Source organism: Cydia splendana, chromosome 8 (assembly GCF_910591565.1).
Source record: "Cydia splendana chromosome 8, ilCydSple1.2, whole genome shotgun sequence".
In the NCBI taxonomy this organism is placed as follows: Eukaryota; Metazoa; Arthropoda; class Insecta; order Lepidoptera; family Tortricidae; genus Cydia; species Cydia splendana.
Genome location: NC_085967.1, coordinates 15273957 through 15295014, shown reverse-complemented (window position 1 = coordinate 15295014; position 21058 = coordinate 15273957). Strand labels below are relative to the sequence as shown.

The following is a 21058-nucleotide window of genomic DNA, read 5'->3' as shown; positions in this document are numbered from 1 at the left end:
AACACTGGCTACTTGTAACCTACAATATGTATCTACTAGGTACCTGAATATGTATCAGATAACCACGACGCTGTGAATAGAAAACAAAAACTGAGAAAATGGCTGTCTAATCCAACCATATGAAAGAATCCTACAAACGTTTCCACCGCACCGGGCTATCTCGTTCATAAGAACCATGTACCATGGACAAATATAGGCTGACGACAAAAATAAGTAAGTACGTCGATCGTTTAAATCTTGCTAGTTACTGTTGCCTTCAACTCGCCGACCTATTATGCCCAAACAAGTAACACGTCAACGACCGAAACAATAACCATCCTTGATGAGTTCGAACACCTTATCCGACTCGATCGATGCGCAAATTACTAACCTAGGCATACCGTCCCATAATTACTTCCGAGTAGTTCCGAGCTTCCGTCATGAAAATATCACTCGTAAATCCACCGGACATTATGGAGAATATGGAGTTCCATCAATCGATTATAATCTCTGAGACAATGGAATAAAGCTCCTGCAGATATCGCGATCATGGTATAATATAATCACGGTACCTTCGCCTTGGGCACATCGATTAAAGAAAGATGAATGTGGTATTTTCGGAATTGGGAAATAATTAAACTTTCATATTTAAAAAAACGAATTCGTCAACTGTTGGGAGGTTAATCGCCTTGTCAAAATAATTGTACCTGCTTCGATGGAAATATAATTATTATTATTCTAGAATTAATCGGATTTAATTCTTTATCCATGTCTTGTTATAGATTTTTTCCTTTTTTCTGACTGTTCAATGTATTATGCTTCTATTTTGGACCTATACCACTTCGCTAAGTAGGTTTTAGGTTTCTAAGATTAATGGTATAGTAATTTATTCCATAAATGTACCTACGCGTGTGTAGGTATATTATGTGTTTAAAAACTTGTTTTTTAAATGATTACCTACTGCAAGGCAAACGTGGTTGAGGTCTTTCGTACCTATGTACTCGGCAGCATGTTAAGTTTGGTCGTAAATTATCATCCACTTAGTGATATACGAGTACCACGCGTGTGTACGATTAAATGGATCTGACTGACCTAAATAGTTTACTTTTTGGGCAGAGCACAAACAATATATTTTCTTATTTAATTTATTTGTTTATTTACGCAGAATATACGGCAAAATACACTTGCCTAAATAAACATTTTGTTATTTAAGGAACTGCCTATTAAAAAAAAGTAAATCATAACTTTTATTCAACTACAAACATTCTTTACAATCAGATCTTATAAAATTTAACTTATAAAATAAATTACATTACATGCGATTGCAGCTATTGTTTACGTTTGATTAATTAAAAAAATTGTTGAATGGTATTTGATGTACCGTAGGCCGGGGTGACTTTGGAAAATTTGGGGTTACTTTGATAGTTTTAAAACGGCCATAGAATTACCATTATTCATTATTTACTGAAAATGTTCCTGTAACTAGTTAGATTACTATATATTCATATTCACCTACTATAAAAAATCTCGCATAAATATATATTATGGCTTAAAAACTATTTTAAAATTTTAAAGTCGCCCCTGCATTTGAAAGTCACCCCGGTCAATGCTATATATTTTTTTAATTTTCTGCCAAATCTGAATTTTAATTAAATAAAAAAAAAATACAAAATATTTTTAAAGCAATAAAAATATGATCGTGTCTGATAACTGAATGTTATTAAGGTTGGGCAAGGTTAAGAAAATAACAATCATTTTAATTTATATAAAGTGAAGTGCCAGCTGTCTTGTTCAATAATGACAATGAATACGAGTATAAGACAGCATGTTGTGATAATAAAAAAAAAATCAAGTAGCTACTACTTCGTATTTGTTTTTGCTTTAGCCTCGTAAGAGTCGTAAGTCTCCGCGTACGGTGCAAGTACAAATTTAATTCGAATTTTAATCAATTATAGAAATATAATAGACTAGACATAAAAATTCAAAATCGCTCTCCTTCTTGATTCGACTGGCAAATCATATTACTTTTTGGCAACCAGGCGGCTTAGCACGGTCGCGTTTTTATCCCTTGTCACCATGCCTGTCACGTTCTAACAAGTATGTAAGTGCGAAAGGGACGCGCATAGTGATAGTCGATAAAAATGGAACCATGCTGAGCCCGCAGGCTTTTAACCTAATTAGACCTCGCTGAATCCGATTTTGGCGGTTGCTTGATCGAATTCTTGACCGGAAGTGAGATATTTGATATTAAAGGTCCCTTTTTTTAGTTTTTCGTAAATAACTCGAAAACGGTGGCCAATATCAAAAATGTTGTTAAAAGTTAATAATCTACACACAATTTTGTACAAAAAAGATTTAAGTAGTACACTTTTTCGCAGGGACCAATGTTTAAAAAGATAATAAAGTGGGAAAGTTAATTATAATACATTCTAGGGTTCCTTGTTTTTATTTTTTCGTTAATAATTTGTAAAGTATGACTCATAGCAAAAAAAATCTTATACATAAATAATAAACATAAAATTTCCTAAAAGAAACATGTAGAACACTTTTCGCTAGGATCAATATTTAAAAAGACAAAGCAGCGGGAAAATTAATTATGACAATTTTAAAGTCCCTTTTTAGTTTTTTGGAAATAACTCGTAAACTCGTTTTAAACATTGGTCCCTGCGAAAAAGTGTACTAAATCTTTTTCGTACAAAATTTTGTGTAGATTATTAACTTTTAACAACATTTATTGATATTGGCCACCGTTTACGAGTTATTTACGAAAAACTAAAAAAAAGGACCTTTAATATCAAATATCTCACTTCCGGTCAAGAATTCGATCAAGCAACCGGATCAAAATCCGGAGCAAAATCGGATTCAGCGGGGTCTAATTAGGTTAAAAAACCCAGTTGCCAAAAAGTAATATGATTTGCCAGTCGAAATCGAATTTTACAAAAATAAGACCAGTCTATAATAAGAAAGTTCCAAATTTAAAAGCGCAAAACTTGCCCTGGGTCTTATGAGGTACCGTTAGAACAAGTTCAAACAAAATAGTTATAGTTCGTTTTTCTTAGCATTAGTAATAAGGTAAACAATCTTGATGTGTCTTTTATTGAAAAACACGTATTAAAAATAAGTTACTACAAATATGTAACAATTATGAATCTACGATCATTTATATTCTTCTGTTTTCATAATTAATCGTTGCTGATTTTTAAAGCGGTTTTCAATTTAAAAGACAGATCGCTTACCTTCTTTCTAAGGTTAAAAAACGAACTATAACTATCGATTAAAGGGCTGTAACGGAACAGGTCTCAATTAACCTTGATCCAAGTCAATCTGTTTTCGAAACCAATCAGTTGGCAGCGCGCGTCTTAATAAGTTAACGTCACTGTTATACAAGAAAACGTGACCAGCTCACAAATGAGTATATGTATATAAAAGGTTCCATAGGACTTCAATGGGGGCACATACAGGCATGGATTAATTGGCATTGTATGTTACATTGGGTACATTTAATGCCTGGAAATTTGTTTGCTTATTTAGACAATTATATCGACTATTATTGTTTTTTATTATGTACTTATTTCGCCAAAAGGAAACAAATCAAACCACGTAATTCATTAAACAAATCAAAGTATGTTTGTTAGTTATAGGTAGATTTATTGAATGAGTCGGTATAATATACCTAAGCAAGTAACTAAGTATAGTTGAGTATGTACCTACCGTAAAACCTTTAACATAACTTTGCCTACCGCGTCACATTTCAGTAAAAGCGAAATAACTTAAAAGTAGTTACAATCAATCAATCAAAGCATTTATTTTGTGGAATTAGTTGCCTGTAGATATATACCTTACAAACTAACATATATATATACAATAATAAAAATCTTAAATACTAAAAAATAATTTTCGTGACGAAGTCTTCACTTTCTTCAGAAAGTGTATCTGTAACTACTCTTTCTTCACTTTCTTCAAAGTTATGTTAAAGGGCAAAGTTTTATACTTATACGCATGGTCTAATAAAACATGGTCTTCCATTCCCAGAGTGACACGGGCCTACGTCACAATAACATTGCCACTTTATTTCAACATAACATGTTACATGGGTACATTATACCTATAGTTAATAAGTTAAAATATAATATAATTTTCATTTATATGTATTTTAGCTTAAATTTTACAATAACACGTCATTTTTAATTACTCGTTAGCAATATCTTCCGATTCACGAAAGAAATTTCAGACTTTCGGGTAATTCTGTTTATACTGCTGGCAACACAGGATAGCGCTGTGCACATTTGACAATTCGGATCTAGATAACTTCATGCCCTGACCGTCATCCTTGTCGAACGCGTGTTAATTGTTATTTCCTTCTCGCTCAGTGTCAGCAGTCGCAGTGTTTTCCAAACTTTTCACGTCGTAAGCTTGGTAATTAATGTGTAACTGTGAATTAGTTTTTTAAACGTTTGTCTTGTATAGATAAATAAAGTTTAATTTAATACATTAGATTTGTTTTATTTTACTATGTTTCTACATGAATAACTTAAAATTAATGCCGTTAAAATAATTTTCACCGTTGGTTAAAATTCTCCCACATTTCAAAGTTTGAGAACCTGTAAACAGCATGATGACGTAGGCGCGTGTCAGTTAGGTCATACGCGAATCTCGGAATGGAGTACCAGGCGGAGTATATTATTATACCATGCTTATACGGTAAATCCTTGATAAGAAATTATATCAATTTTTAAACAAGCATACGTCTGCGAGCGATATTCCAAATTGTATATTGCGGAGGTAGCGGGTTCAAGTCCTGCCGGAAGCGTAACTTTTTCCATTTTTTCATTTAATATAAAATTAATAAATTATACATATATGCCTGGATATATTATTTAATAATTATGCACTCCTACGGCACCAATATCTTCTTACCCGTTTGTTCGATGACTTTCAAATTTCTACCAGGTAGGTACGATACCAACAATAGGTTATAAATAAGGATCTATAATTCTACACGCGGCTGCCAGCTGTAGAGGTACAACCTTTTGGCGACTTGACTTGTATTCTTCTTTTGAGGCAGGTAGAGGTTTTTAACTTTTTATAAACGACTAGCAGGTATAACAATCGTAATAACGTTGGTTGCTTTGTATGTTGTATGTGTTTAATGGTTGTTTTTTAATAAAAATCAAACTAGTTTTGCTTATGTACTGGCATTTATGTTTGGCTAAAACCGGTTATAGATCTCTGCACTAGGATAATTGTTTAAGCTTGCATTATGTAGTTGCATTAATAAGGTATACCAAGATACAATAAATACCTATTTTTTACAGTGCAATGCTACAAGATTTTTGGTCCCTCATTTTGGTACGTAACTAATCAACTTTTATGCTCAAATACCATTACAAGCTTTTTTTCTTATCAAAATTACTTGAGAAGACTGTTGAGGACAATATTTTTTTTTGAATTTGTAATTTTGTTACCCCTTCATGTTCGTCTTGACCTGGACGCGTAATCTGATTGTAATAATTTATGAATTTGATCTCTCAACGTCAAAAGTTCTTCAACCAGAAATGTCACTTTTGACACTGACAGATCTACTTCATAACCTGTGTTTACCTTTACAATCAGAATACGCGATCCTGCGCGCACGCATGTCAACTTTTGCTTGCCAGTTTAAAGCGAAACACGAAGTGCGTTAATTAAGCGAGGCTGTATTTTTGTTTGCCACTGATACTGTATGTAATAAAAGGCTTGAGATAAGTATGACGTCATGTTAGCTAGAAGCTAGTTAAACTACTACTTCGCAATTTGCACTTTTGCGTATGCATGTTTCGGTTTCGCTGCTTGCGATATCGCTTATGCAACAACCTGTAATCTTAATATGACGTTAAAATTATATAAAACTGAGCTTCGGCGAATTATTGTGCAGTTTAGTCGTGAATGGATTGCTCCCGTCATGGACTATTGAGCGAATTTTAAGCTGTGTCATGGATAGAAACATAATTGTCTGTTGAACTTGCGTGTAATTGTACCTATTTCTTTAAGGCTTATTTAGAGTTAGATACACCGGGCAATATTTTTTAAGAAATTTTAATGATCAGTTTTACATAAGTACTACGTAGTATTTTCATATTACCTAAGAAGTGATGACTAGCAGATAGTCTTATGTCAGCCTTTTGTAACCATTCATAATCTTCTTTCCCCTGCCCTTATCCCACGTTATGTGGGGTCGGCACAACATGTTTTTCTCTTCCATTCTCCTCTGTCTTTCGTCTCCTCAGCACTCACTCCTTTCTTTCTCATATCCTCTTTCACACAATCCATCCATCGTTTTTTGGGTCTACCATACGCTCTCCGTCCATCAACATTCATCCCTAACATTCTTTTGCCTATATGGCATTCATCCCTCCTCATTACATGCCCATACCACGCTAACCTAGTACTCCTCATTTTCTCCGTTACTGGAGCTACTTTCAAACTTCCTCTTATATACTCATTCTTAATACGATCCTTTCTCATCACTCCACACATCCATCTCAGCATTCTCATTTCCGCTGCGTGCACTCTTCTTTCATCCGCTACTTTCGACGCCCAGCATTCTGATCCATACATTACAACAGGTCTCACGATCGTTCTGTATATTTTCCCCTTAAGTTTAAGGGGCATTCGTGGATCGCAAGTTGTTCCAGAGACCTGTCGCCATTTCATCCATCCCACATTTATTCTATTTTTCACCATTTGTAACCATTCATAATAATAAGTAATAAGTAGTTACACAGTAATGGGGGATAATACAACGGACACTGTCTATAATATAAAAAAAAAGCCTTTTATTTCTTGCTTGCATTTGAAGATTACAGTTTTTTTTTCATCTTAACCTAAGTATTACTATTTCCTAATTTTTAGTATGTTTTTTATTCCTTATTTATATTATAACTTCTATATAATAATTAATAATCTAACTTTATAAAATAAATAATGATAAAAGCCCTAAGAATAGTCGAAGGATGTCGTACTATACCTGAGTCGCACCGTAGTATATTTATAAAGAATAAAATTTTGACTGTAATTTCTATGTACCTATACAGGATATGTGTTTATGTGTTCACCAACAAACACTTGTACGCGGAACAGGGTGCGACCATCAATCATTATGAACTGCGAAATAGAAATAGGTTACTCTTAAATGAAGCACATTATGTCAATTTCGATAAAAGCTTAAATAATACTGCCATAAGAGTATATAATCTATTGACCGACGAAATTAAAAGTATAGAAGATTTTAAAACTTTTGACAAAACAGTTAAGGAATATTTTCTGAGCCGTCCTTTTTACTCCATAAATGAATATTATGATAAGTTTTTTGACCAATGTACCTGATATCTCTTTTATGCTGTTTTTTTGACATTCATTTGACTCATTATTATTATTATTTCTTTGACATAGTTTATATTATTTTTTTATGTTTATGTTAACGTTGTATTTGACCATTGTACCTGATACTTGACTTAATGTTTTTTTTTTTGTTTGAGCTTGCTATGTGTGTATTATTATTTCCGATCTGTGTATTGTTGTGATCTCTGTGTTTTTAAAAATTGTATTTGCATGCATTTCTATGTGTTTTTATGCAAATAAATGATTGAATATGAATATGAATATATAAGTCAGTCTAATTAATAATCTAACTTTATAAAAAAAATAATGATAAGTGTTACAAAGTAATGCTAATTCTAAGTATTTGTGTATGTATGTACATAAGTTATTGTTTTTTTTTCTATGGTTCTATTGCAAGAACCCCTGTTTGGGTATAGGCCTCCTCCAAACGGTTCCATCTCTCTCTGTCTATAATATAGCAGTTCCTTAGTAAAAGTAAAGAATACAATTTAAATAAATAAACCTTTGCAGATACCTGGTTTCACCGACACAGGGAAAATTATAATACTTAAGTAAAATATACATAATTATAAGCTTATATGTAGGTACTGACTGACTAATGCTATGCTGGTCGAATGTTTGAGAATATTATTACTTCATATTGAACGTAGTTAATAAAAGTTTTATAACTGATGTATGGACTCTAGTCACATATATGCTCTGAACATTATTTTTATACATATTCATAATTCCTGCTGTGTTGAAATAAATACGTAAAAAAATGCATAAATACGAGTATGTTACGTAAGTAACTAGAAAAATTGTATTTTTGTATGTACCTAGGTATTGTTTCTGTTGCAGCCAACCTTCAAAAATACATATAATGGAATTTGAAAATCAAGAGTTCAAGTCTTACGTTATTATTTTTAAATAAATAAAATTACAAAAGTCGTCAATGACTGTCAATGTTCTTGAACCCAACAACGCAATAAACAATCAATAACAGTAGGTATTTCTGAATTTATGATGGATGCATCTAACATAGAATAACAATAACACTCTCACACAAACACAGAAAAAAAAACATAAAATGAAAAATGTCATTGCTTGTCCAGAAAGTTACCTGCAAGAATAATGAATACGTCCTTCGCGATTAATATTCTAGTGGTCGGAGAGTATTTTAATAAATAATCACTATAAGATTTTAGTAGGTAAAAAAATTAATTATATTATAAATTAAGTAGGTTTTAAATACCTATTATGATTAATAACTGGTTGACTTATATATTTGCTTGAATTCTCTTTAATTTAGTCGGTCTTAGTGAGTTTTGTTTATGCTTAATTAAATATACGATGTTTAGTCAATGAACGGCTCTGACATATATGTACTTAGGTATACATAAACTCGAGTCATGCATAACAAAAGTGAAATGTTGTCTCGTTATTCAATCACAATCGCTTGAATCAGTATACCAAATTGATCAGATGTTAATTTTGCTAGTAGAAATTCTGATCGTATGGATAAAACGCAACAATCTTATTAAGTATAGAAATAGAGCAAAAAGTTGAGTGTGGTTGGATATGGACGAAAGTAAGTCAAGATTGCTTTGTTACTTAATCTATTTTTGCATAACACACAATCAGCTGATACTGGTCTACTGCCAGCTACTTTTTTATTCACTCGTAACCTACATTATAGCGACTATTTTTGAGTAAAAATGTATTTGCGGTAGTAATAAAATCGTTAGAGGTAGAAGATAAAGAGAGATTCTTTTGGGGATACGCTAAGATGAGAATGCCTGCCTGGTAATTCGACGTTACGGGGGCCGATTTTTTAATTTCGATCGCTCGATTACGTCACTCGAAAATCCGTCGAAAACGGCGAAATGCTAATTTTTGAAATATGAGCGATAGAAATTGGGAATCGAGTGGTATTGACCACTCGTTTTCAATTCTATTAGTAGAATTTAAATGCGTAGTATTGGAGATATTATTGAACGAAATACACGAAATCGAGCGGTCTAAATTCATAAACGGCCCCCTGGTTTGCATTTCTGTAATGATTCTGGTCAATTTGGTTAACATATATAGGTAGTCTCCTGATATCTTCTGGTGTGATGACTAGACAAATAGCCCCATAAAAAATGTGCAACGGATAAGTCGCAAACCTCTTATATTAGTACCTATTACTCTTATATTATATACTTGAATGGGTATACCTATATACGGCTAAATTTGCGCGGGATAGCCCTTTACTACGGGGGGGTTTGCGACCTTAGCCGATGTTCCCTTGATTCTGAGCATAATTAACATTATTATTATTTTATAAACCATTTAATTGTAGTTTGTCTAAAATTTATCATATTCATAACTCAAGGATAACAGTTAATGTCTATAGTTACTTAAATTACTTAGTATGTTAATAGGCCAAATAAATTAGTAGTTTAGATTACCGTGTCGCATTAACGTTTATCAACATTTTATAACAAAGAAACCTTGTTCCATGACTCGTGTTTCTATTTCAATATTTATACTAATTAGTCACTTAATTATATTAGATCACGATTATATTGTTATTAATAAGTACGCTAGAATTTATAATAAAAGTAACATGGTTTAGTAAAATACTTACATAAGTATTTAAAAGTCTTCGCGTAATGATGACTAAAACAAAACGAATGAAATATGTGCGAGCAGTATTCATCCCTTTCTCACAAAGATTATATACCTATAAATAGCACACCTAGAACACTCCACGGCAAAGAAATGTGCCTCGGCACTTTCATTGACATAGAGGGCGCTTTTGACAAGACTCACTTTTCCAGTATAGGGAACGCCTTGGAAAGCCACGGCGCTGAACCCGGACTAGTAAAGTGGATCATGAACATGCTAAATCAAAGGACAATAAGGTATGTAGGTGAACCGCAGGCCGTAGCGGCGGTGCGAGGATGCCCTCAAGGGGGAGTTCTGTCACCTCTGTTGTGGAACCTAGTAGTCAACAACCTCATAACCAAACTGAACGAGGAACACTTCTACACAATAGGCTACGCTGATGATCTGGCAATATTAATATCAGGTAAATTTGCCAGTACAGTATGCGACCTCACCCAGGCAGCTCTTCGGATCGTAGAACGCTGGTGTAGAGATTTTGACCTATCAGTTAACCCCACCAAAACAGAAATGGTAATGTTCACCAATAAAAGGGCACTTGGCAACTTTACCAGACCAACACTTTTCCAGACTGAGCTACAGCTGACCGATGAAGTTAAGTACTTAGGGCTAACGCTCGCCAGTAAACTCAACTGGAACAATCACATCAACAAACGCATAGACAAGGCGGGAGTAGTCTTCTGGCAGTGCAAAAGGATGATTGGTAGGAGGTGGGGACTCAACCCGAAAATTACCCTTTGGCTCTATAAGACTATAATCCGCCCCCTACTCTGTTACGGTGCTCTGGTTTGGTGGCCAAGAACAAACCTAGGCAACGTACGAGACAAGCTACAAAGACTCCAGAGGCTCGCATGCTCGGCCACCACTGGCTGCACGAGGTCCACTCCGACTGCAGCCATGGAGGTCATGCTAAACCTTTCACCGCTGCACCTACACATACAACAAGAGGCCAGTCTCTCAGCGGTAAGGTTACGAACCCTCAATATATGGTCTAACACCACAGGAGCTCTTCACACAGCATGCCTGGAAAAAGTATACAGCGAATTTCCAGTGCTCATGGCGGGCACGGATCGAATTCACAAACAAGCCATCTTTGACAAAAGGTACAAAATACAATTATTTGAGGACGACAACTACGAAGGACTCAATCCCCGGGAGCTGAGAATCTTCACTGATGGGTCCAAAACAGACAGCGGATCAGGCTCTGGAACCTTTTCAGAAGACCTGAACATGTCAATTACCACTCCGCTAGGAGCCCATAACTCGGTATTCCAGGCTGAGTGCATGGGCATCATTAACGCGGTGGCTGCCATCACTGCAAGGAAGGTAGTAGGATCCTCCATCCGCATACTCTCCGACAGTAGAGCAGTCTTAATGGCCCTGAAAAGCCATATAGTCACATCCAAACTTATACACGAATGCCACGAACGACTAATGGAGGTATGTCAGAACAATAAGATCACCTTACAATGGATCAAAGGACACAGTGGATCCCGAGGTAACGACGCCGCGGACGAGCTCGCCAGACAAGGATCGGGTGCGGGGGCGATTGGCCCGGAACCGATCCTCCCGATACCGTTTAGTAAGGTACGCTCAATGCTGCTGGCACGTACAGGGAAACTACACACAGAACACTGGCTAAACCAAACTGGATGCAGACAGGCCAAGCAAGCCATGCCGAGCATGAACGGTAAGCTCACAAGGGCGCTCCTTCAACTAGGAAAGGTTCGACTGAGTATGGTAACCAGTGTCATAACAGGTCATGGACTTTTTAACAAACATCTTTTTATAACAGGTGTCACAGACAGTCCCCTATGCCGTGGATGCATGGAGGAAGAAGAAACAGCCTCTCACGTGGTGTTGGAATGCAGCGGATTGGCCCCATACAGGGCAAAACATCTCGGATCCCCGAGTGACCTCCCCGAGGTCCTACTCAACATCAAAGGTCTGATAGGATTCCTCGAGGAGCTGGGCTGGCAAGACTAGTCCACCCCCTATCACGCAAAATAGGCGCAAGACGTCGAGTTGCGGAAAATCGCCCGAACTACAATACAATACAATACACAGCACACCTAGATTAAAACAACACATCACACCTAGATTATTGAAATGAAACATGTTTATAATGTCAAAGTAACAAACGACTAAGAAGGAAGACTTTTTGGTTGGGAAGACCGTCACAAGGCAAGAACTCTCGTATACGTGCTTCGCTCAGACTCAGTCAGAAAGGAAGATACTTTCTGGTGGACGATGAAAGAGCTTGTAGACGATCTTACCTGCTATATGGCCTTCTCAACATTCACCTTACGTTAAACTTACAACGCTAACATCTTCACTGTTAAGATTCGCATAAATTAGTATCAATATACAATTTAATGTTAATACCAACAAGAAATTATCGATAATTAACAGCATCGAATAGATAATGTTCGCCATTTGATTGGCCATCATTAGCTAAGAATGAGGATCTCAATAGTTTATGAAGTAATTAAAAATCTGCCGACTTATCAACCGTGAAGTGGCATAAATCAGTCAGATTCTTCTTTGTGTTTTTACTAAGTAACTATAGTTGCTAGTACTAGTGTAAGACGAAATAGTATGATTCTCTCTGTCTATGATTGAAATGAGACAGCCCTTTGACAAACTTTATTACTACGTAGGTAATTTTTTGAGCATACTCGTCTGCTCGTTTGATACCTAACAGTACATATTTCATAAATAAAGCAGAGTAGTGTCATAAATAAAGTGTCCCTACAAATATTTACATTTTGGCTGTTTATGAATATAGACAAACGACAATTATTTGACCACCAGCTTAACAAAAAAGTGAAACATCACGAAGAAGCCTAACACGTTTGTCAAAACGCACAAATTTGTGCTCGTACCTTAATTGTGACGGCCCCAACGCATGCCCCTGGTCGGACCAACTTAGGGTAGGATGAAGGTGGACTAGATAATTTCCTTGTGTATGCGCCCAGCAGTGAGATATGTAATCGTGTATATATATAAAACTGATAACAAATGGTAAACTAATGAAAAAACATTAGCCTAACTACAAGATAATGTAACGCTAGAAGCTCATAACAATCAATAAGATTAGTGCATCAAACGCGTCATTAGACTGTTTCTTATAATTACGTAAAAGGCGCGCTAATGGGCTAGCATAATGGCTGCAGTTTCAATCCCACCAGCTTTCTATACGAGAATAATTCATGCGCTCTATAAGGCCTGCGCAAACCACGGGGCGCAGCGCAGATCACTTTAAATTTATCAATTTATATTCTCTCCTATTTCAATTACATTCGGGTATTTGAATGCTCTGAGACTGACCTCGGAGCATCACGGAGGATGGTTACTCCGCGGCCTCGAGGAGCATGTTAGAGGATACCGCGGCGGGAGGCGCCGGCATGCCGCGGCATCCCCGGGTATGCGTCGAGGCCTCCCGAGTGCGACGGTTTAGCGCCGGGACGACGGGGGAGAACACGTGCATACTAGTCCCTTTTGAAAGAGTACACGCGGCGGTAAGCGGCGGCATGCTGCGGCATCCCCCGGCCTGCGCCGAAGTGCTCCCTGGTGCGCCGGCGCCGGACTGGCGGGCGCTCACGGTATCGCGGGGGATTTTACCTCATCGGTGTGCGCTGCGCGGAGTTTAGGGTTGTTTCACACGTACCACAACCACACCACGTCGCAGCGTTAAAATGCGGTCAAGCAGTGGTTACGTGTGAATTGTACTATTCATTAAACATACAAAATATGCGCCCGACCACGTGTTGTGGTTGTGGTGTGGTTGTGGTTACGTGTGAATTGTACTATTCATTAAACATACAAAATATGTGCCCGACCACGTGTTGTGGTTGTGGTTGTCGTGTGGTTGTGGTACGTGTGAAACAACCCTAAATCCTCCGGGGTTATCTACGCTGCGCTCCGCCGGTTTGCGCGGGCCTTATGTTACAGATTTTTTTTTTGTATAGTAGATGTTTTAATGTTATCTTAATAAATCATATTATGCTGTTAACTGAACAATAACTATGTATACTTATTTGTTTGTATTATTTTGATATATATATAAAGCGCTGGTGGCCTAACGGTAAGAGCGTGCGACTTGCAATCCGGAGGTCGCGGGTTCAAACCCCGGCTCGTACCAATGAGTTTTTCGGAACTTATGTACGAAATATCATTTGATATTTACCAGTCGCTTTTCGGTGAAGGAAAACATCGTGAGGAAACCGGACTAATCCCAATAAGACCTAGTTTCCCCTCTGGTTTGGAAGGTCAGATGGTAGTCGCTTTCGTAAAAATTTGTTCCTACGTCAATTCTTGGGATTAGTTGTCAAGCGGACCCCAGGCTCCCATGAGCCGTAGCAAAATACCGGGATAACGCGAGGAATTTTAAGCTCAAATGCATGGGCACCTATAAAATATGGATGCTACGTAGAGTCAAATATTGACATAGTAATACCAAGTAATACTATCGTCATTTCTAGATGACCTATTGTCAGGTGTCGAAGCCAAGCTATATTTCGCAGCATAAGTACATACATACATTATTTATTATTAGACAGGAATTTAGTGGCAATAGAGCCCAAGGCGCTATTAATGATGCCAGACCGTATATTGTGACTGCCCATGTAGCGTGAAAGAGCCGATAGTTCAGACATACCATTATAAGTTCGCTATCTAATAAATCTAATAATAACCTAGAATTTGTAAATGCCTAATCGGAGGCAATTTATTGACATTCGCAAAGTAATAGGGATGTATTTTTATATATGTTCACAAGTGTATTAATTCTCTGAAGTAAGATTTATGAATTATGATTTCTCGGTATCTGTTAATGTCGTTATAATGTTAACCGATCAAAGGAAATGTGATTAAGGGTCGGTTGCACCAAACTGTTCGTATCGTTAAAAAATTTCGCAAAATTTTTATGTATGGAAAGTTTCATAGTAAAGCGCCGGGGGGCGCCGGCTGATGTTGATCAGTCTGTCAAATGTGGTTGGTGCAACTGGCCCTAAGTGGAGGAATTGTTTACTATTAGGTGTTTTATATTGCCTTACTTGAGCCTAGAGACGGACAACGCAAGGTTTTCATGCCAAGTGGTACGTCAAGTACCCATACGGCATACTTGACGTGGCACTTGAAAGAATGCATACATATCCTTATATCCCTAGCATATATTAGGGATAACTATGTAAGTATTCTTACTGCCAAGTTTGTGCAAAGTTATATTGGTCAGAGTCTACGCTCGGTAGACTATTGGAACAACACACAAGTGCGCAAGCGCGTACGCTGCGCAAGAGCATTGCGAATGTTCGTGAGTGGCATCCACAATCCTGGCTGGAGCGAATTAGGCGTAATGCCACCCGATATTGTGAAAAAATAATTACGGCTGGTTTTCAAGCGGATTGTGAGAGCATATTTAGATTTAGAAATCTTTTACAATCTTTACGAAAACTGGTTTTTGTGCAATCATCGAGTTTCATATAGCGTATCGGTGAAAGAAAATATTGCGCGGATTTATAAATTCACATAAAACCTTAAGTTTAAAATAGCGATACATAAGTATTTAAGTTGATTTGATCCAATTTGGCTGACAGAAAATAGTTTATAAGTTAATACGAGTACTATAGGTAAATATGATGACAGAAATTATTATACTTCTCCATTTATATTAAGCAAAACATCTACTATTAGGTAGGTACTGCTGAAAATGCTTGGAAGTCCAAATATGGTACTTCACAGTAATGCTTTCGTCACGCTGGAATGATAAATGCAAACAGAAAGAAACGTAGCCAGAATAGAACAATAGAGGAAGAAGGATTTCCTCTTTAAACTTATTTAATCATTACATTCGGCTTATCCTTGCTTTGTCAACTGGACAAATTAAATCTTTGAGGCAGTTAGATGTTGAGCTACCTACCTATTGGATCTTACTTAATGCTCCATTACTTCTATTATGAATAATACAAATGAAATAATACCTACATAGGTATGTAAGGATTTAAAAGAAATTTCGATACGTTACGTTCGATACGTTTTTATTTTAGTAACATGTAGTGATGAGTACAACGTATGTAGATAGAGTCAGTATGTGCTAACTTTACCAGATTTGAATAGGAACAAAGTTAGGGAGTGGTTAAAATACCACGTGCATTGCGTGGGCTATCAAATCCGCTGCAGACTTTTCTTGGTCTGACTCTATCTTGGTCCGACTCTAGTGAAAATATTTAGTTACATACTTATATAATAAATACAGAATCTTCTAGACTATTATTGTGTTAAGGCAGGAAACGTGTGTAGAACAAGGGCTCTTGACAGCTGCTATGTCTTCATTGAGCCACGCACATTATGTATATTAGATAATTTTAGGACCCGTCGGTCGTTAAACTCGTTAGTACCTCACTAGTAGCTTCTACCAAAGGTTAGTACATATGTATGTATATAATATGTCGAAGGTTGTATAAATTTCCTGTGGTTTTTGGTAAATGCTCTATTTTAGACCTAAAGGCTACCCTTTGATTTCCAAAACTTAACGAATCGTAACAAAATTTTGGGAACGAGAAAGAAATTATCTGTGTCTGACCGTTTTGATTTTTACGTTTATTGTTGGCGGTTTTGTCTGTCTGTCTGTCTACGGCACCTTTTGGCAGTTTTCAGCGCTGTTTGAAGTAACCTACTTAGTTCTTATAAAAACCGGATTATCCAAAAAAGCAAAACGTACAGACACACGTTATGGTAATATTGTACTCATGTATAAAAACAATCATCTAGGGCCAAAATGCAGAGAGGAAAATGTCGTGTGTAAATGTATACTTTTACCAACTGGTAAAACTATTTGTAGGCGCCTAGAAAAAACTACATATTTTATAGTAAACGAAGCTGCTATTAGTTAATTCGTTGCATACTTAATAATCTGAGTAAGTTCTTATTATTGAGCGAGGTCATCACTGTATTTAAAGTTATTATTTAAATTAATTAAAAAGGCAGATATACATATTAGCGACTGAATTTGTTACATAAAGTATAATTAATTATAGTATGTATTTACCAATATTTTATTTGCAGTACATACGGTGATACTTTCCTGCACTAGTGCGGGAATAAGCACTTTCCGTGCCTTTGTCGAAAATTGAAAGGGCCATATATACTGTAAAACGTGTGTACGATACACGTGCGAATAGGTAATTCGTAACTCGAGTCGTCAAGTTCGGTCGTGTTTTAATTTATCACCACTCGTTGCGAATTTCCTACCTTCCGCACTTGTATCGTAAATAACTATTCCTTTATTTATATTTGGTCTTTGTTACGTATTATTGTGGTAAAGCCAAACACATGTTTAAAAAATGCGAGTTATTTCGGTAATTACCTACTTGCTGGTGAAGTTATTGAACCAACAATTTCTGTTTTTCATTAGTCGATGGTACAGTTTCATTTACATAAAACATGAGATTAATGCAGTCATTATGTGCATTATTTCATTATTGAAAGTCGCTCTTCAAGTATCTAGTGCTTTCAATTTGAGTATGTAACTCACCCTACACCTATTTCAACTTTTATTTGATAAAACAAAAACTAAGTGATTCGTTATAATTTTAATAGGTACATTTAGGTATATCCATTATTTTATAAACAACAATTAAAAACAGATTTAAGTTAAAATGACAAAAATCTGTAGTTATTCACAAGTCTCGAATGTTTTGGTAACGTAACGACGGACACACGAGTACGAGCCAAAAGTGCCAGATAATATCCGGTGTCCCTTTTTTACTAAGTATCGACTTTTTAACCTGAAGCAATTTGGCTTTACTTACCGGAAAATAACCATAATATCATCTAAGTACTCATTTTATACCTTAGTAGTCTGAAATGTATATTTTAGGGATATAACGATACCGATACCGATATATCGGCATCGCCGATTTAAATTCAGCCGATATCACAGTTCGAAAAAAACGCGAATCGAACGACGCTACTAATAATTTGAATAAACTTAGTTTTCATTAAAAAAATCTACCTAAAGTGAACTATCATTACTGATTTGAATTTACTTTTGCTTTGATTGCTTGATGGTTACCTAAATAAATATATTCTTTGATTTATTTTTGGCAGCTCTCTTTATTTGTTTTACAGTTTTTCACACTTCACAAAATCAAGTGTCTATTATACATAAGTATGTTTTATGCATATTAAGCATATAATTTCTTATTTATGTGATTTATTAACTAACTACTATGCCATTGATATCGGTATCTGTATCGGTATTGCCGATGATTTACTTCAAAAATCGGTATCGGTATCGTATCGGCAAAATCATGTATCGTTACATCCCTAGTATATTTCAAGGTGCTAAGTTAAAACACGAATTTAAAAGGAAACATAACATCTTATGCACCTATTATTATATTTAGACTGTGTTCTCCTTGCCCGCAAGGTCTCGTGTTAAGTGAAAACACCGATTTTCCATTACGGCCAACATAAGCAGCCAATTTGTAGTATAGATATCGTTCTAGATACCCTTTTCTATGCAACGTCGTGAAAGTGTCGGCCACTGGACGTGTGTTGTAATTACCCACAAACCAAATTGCAATGTGCAGCGGGTTGACAGCGCGGTTGCAACCTGTCCGTTCACATTTTAGTTTTCCGGCATTTGCACAATTATTAAAAATATTAAAATAGTATTTATGCATCTTCTCATCTACGGATTTATGTCAAAAGGATTGAAATGACTCCAATAAAATCTAGGTTTTAGTATTAAACACAAGTTTTACCTTAAAATTTCAAAGGGTTGCTCCACTCGAAAATAAATCCTTCCTATGCGTTCCAAAGCACAATCGCAAGCACCGATGTAATTCACAGATTCACCTCAGCACTGTAACCGAAAACATTTTAAAAGTTTGAATATGGAATCGGACTCGTTCGAATTTCGAATGCGCGGGCGCGGCGTACGGCGACGGTGGCGGTGCGCAGTGTTGTGGCGCTGCGCCGCCCCACTCCGTCCTCTCTACTCAAAAAGTTAACTTAAGATAAGGACCCGACTTCCCGCTGCGAAGGCCCTAAAGGATTTAGCCTCTGGAGTCTATGAACTTTGTTTTTTTCTCTCATTGTCTGGAGGAATTCTCCGTATTTCTATTTGGTGTGTATACTACGACGTACTTACCTGCGCTCGTCACGTTGTTTACGGTGCTCCTAAGCTGAGATTGATCGGTCTGTGATTTTGAAATTTACTACTATAGCAATTTGTAATACCTACGATAAAATTGAACTGCTTTTTTATGATAGGTACTCAATAAAAAATCATTCGCTTTCGCTATATATTTTTTTCTTTTACAACATGTAGGATTTAAATAATTCCTCTGACAACATAAAATGTATCGCACCGCGCTACCCCTTTAAAATGTATTTATTTATTTATTTATTTATTTAAACTTTATTGCACAAAAGAAAACTTATCGTACAAAAGGCGGACTTAATGCCAAAAGCATTCTCTACCAGTCAACCTTAAGGCAAAGCAGAGAGATTGTGGGCGGTGCAACTGCTACTACTACTAACAAAATTTAATATAAGGACGCAACGCTAATTTAAAGAATTTTAACATACATACGCAAGTACATCAAAATATACACGATACATATAATATAAATATACATATAATAAAAATATAAATATAAATATATATATATATATATATATATATATATATATATATACCTAACATTAAATATATACAATAAAATATATAACTTATATAACTAAAACTAGGAATCCTTCATTCTACCAGCAAAGAAAGCACGTAACGATTTCTTAAAAGCGAACTTGTTTGGGGCATTTTTAATACTAAGGGGGAGTCGGTTCCAAAGGCGCGCTGCCTGCACGCAGAACGAATCTGACATAAAGCCAGTGCGATGTGGAGGGATGGATAAGGACATATTGCCAGAAGAGCGAAGCTGACGGTTGCGAGAAACGCCGTAGTATTGAAAGAGGGACCTGAGGTATACAGGAGAGTGTGGATCGTTGAGGGCAGAGTATAGAGTGCACAGCATGCGAACACTGCGTCGTTGACGGATGGGAAGCCAGCCAAGCTGGGAGCGGTATGAAGAGACATGATCGTATTTACGCAGACAAAAAATGAAACGAATGCAGTTATTGAGAAGGCGATCCAACTTATTGAGAAGTTCTTCAGTTAGGTCAGGATAACACACATCACCATAATCAATTATAGGTAGAATTAGAGTGTTTATAAGGAGAATTTTAGTCTTGATAGGCAAAAAGTGCTTTAGCTTATTTAGTGAATGAAGAGAACCCATAACTTTTCGGCTGACCTCAGAAACCTGCGCTTTCCAATCCAACGAACTGTCGAGCATAATGCCTAGGTCCTTAACACTGTGACTAAATTGTATTGGTGATCCGTTAAAGTTTACTGGTGCAATAGTGTCAAAGTCCAGTCTGGCCACCTGTCGAGAACTGCCAATAACGATGGCCTGGCATTTAGACGGGTTCACATAAAGGCCATACTGCTCAGACCACTGTTGGATGTGCAATAGGTCCAGGTTGAGCCTATCAATCGAACTCGAAATATTAGTCACTTCACACTGGTCGTAAAGCTGCAGATCGTCGGCATACAGGTGGTGGGAACAACGAAGGCCAGGTGTGATAAAATTTATGAAGGTGGAAAAAAGGAGCGGAGACAAAATTCCGCCTTGAGGCACGCCAGTCGCAAGATCACACCAATCAGATAGAGACTTGTCAAGCCTAACCGCTTGTTGGCGACCACCCAGATAAGTCGCGAACCAGTTAAGGGCTGTCGGAGACACATTCAGATGTTTGAGCAGGGCAAGGAGGATATCATGGTCTACGGTATTAAATGCGTTGGAGAAATCTATTAAAACGAGTATCGTGACCATTTGGTTCTCCATGCCCTGTCTGATGTCTTCCGTCACCTTAAGAAGCGCAGTGCAGGTGCTGTGACTAGGACGGAAACCTGACTGTAAGGGACTTAACAAGTTATGGGAGTGAATAAAAAGGGACAATTGCTTGTGAGCCACCGCTTCAG

At 36.6% G+C, this 21058-nt stretch overlaps 1 protein-coding gene across 2 annotated transcripts in view; it reads right to left on the bottom strand.

Annotated features, from left to right (window-relative positions):
- Positions 1 to 19300, bottom strand: part of LOC134793118 (patched domain-containing protein 3) — a 68563-nt gene extending 49263 nt beyond the window's left edge. Inside the window, exons 1-2 of one of the 2 annotated variants that reach the window (XM_063764661.1) lie at positions 19166 to 19300; positions 18777 to 18877 (exon numbers count right to left, since the gene is read on the bottom strand). The gene's annotated coding sequence lies outside the window, so the exon portion shown is untranslated. Of the gene's footprint in view, positions 1 to 18776; positions 19105 to 19165 lie in introns of those variants that run through there. The other variant, XM_063764660.1, reaches the window with a different exon arrangement.
- Between the last annotated feature and the right edge of the window lie 1758 nt (positions 19301 to 21058).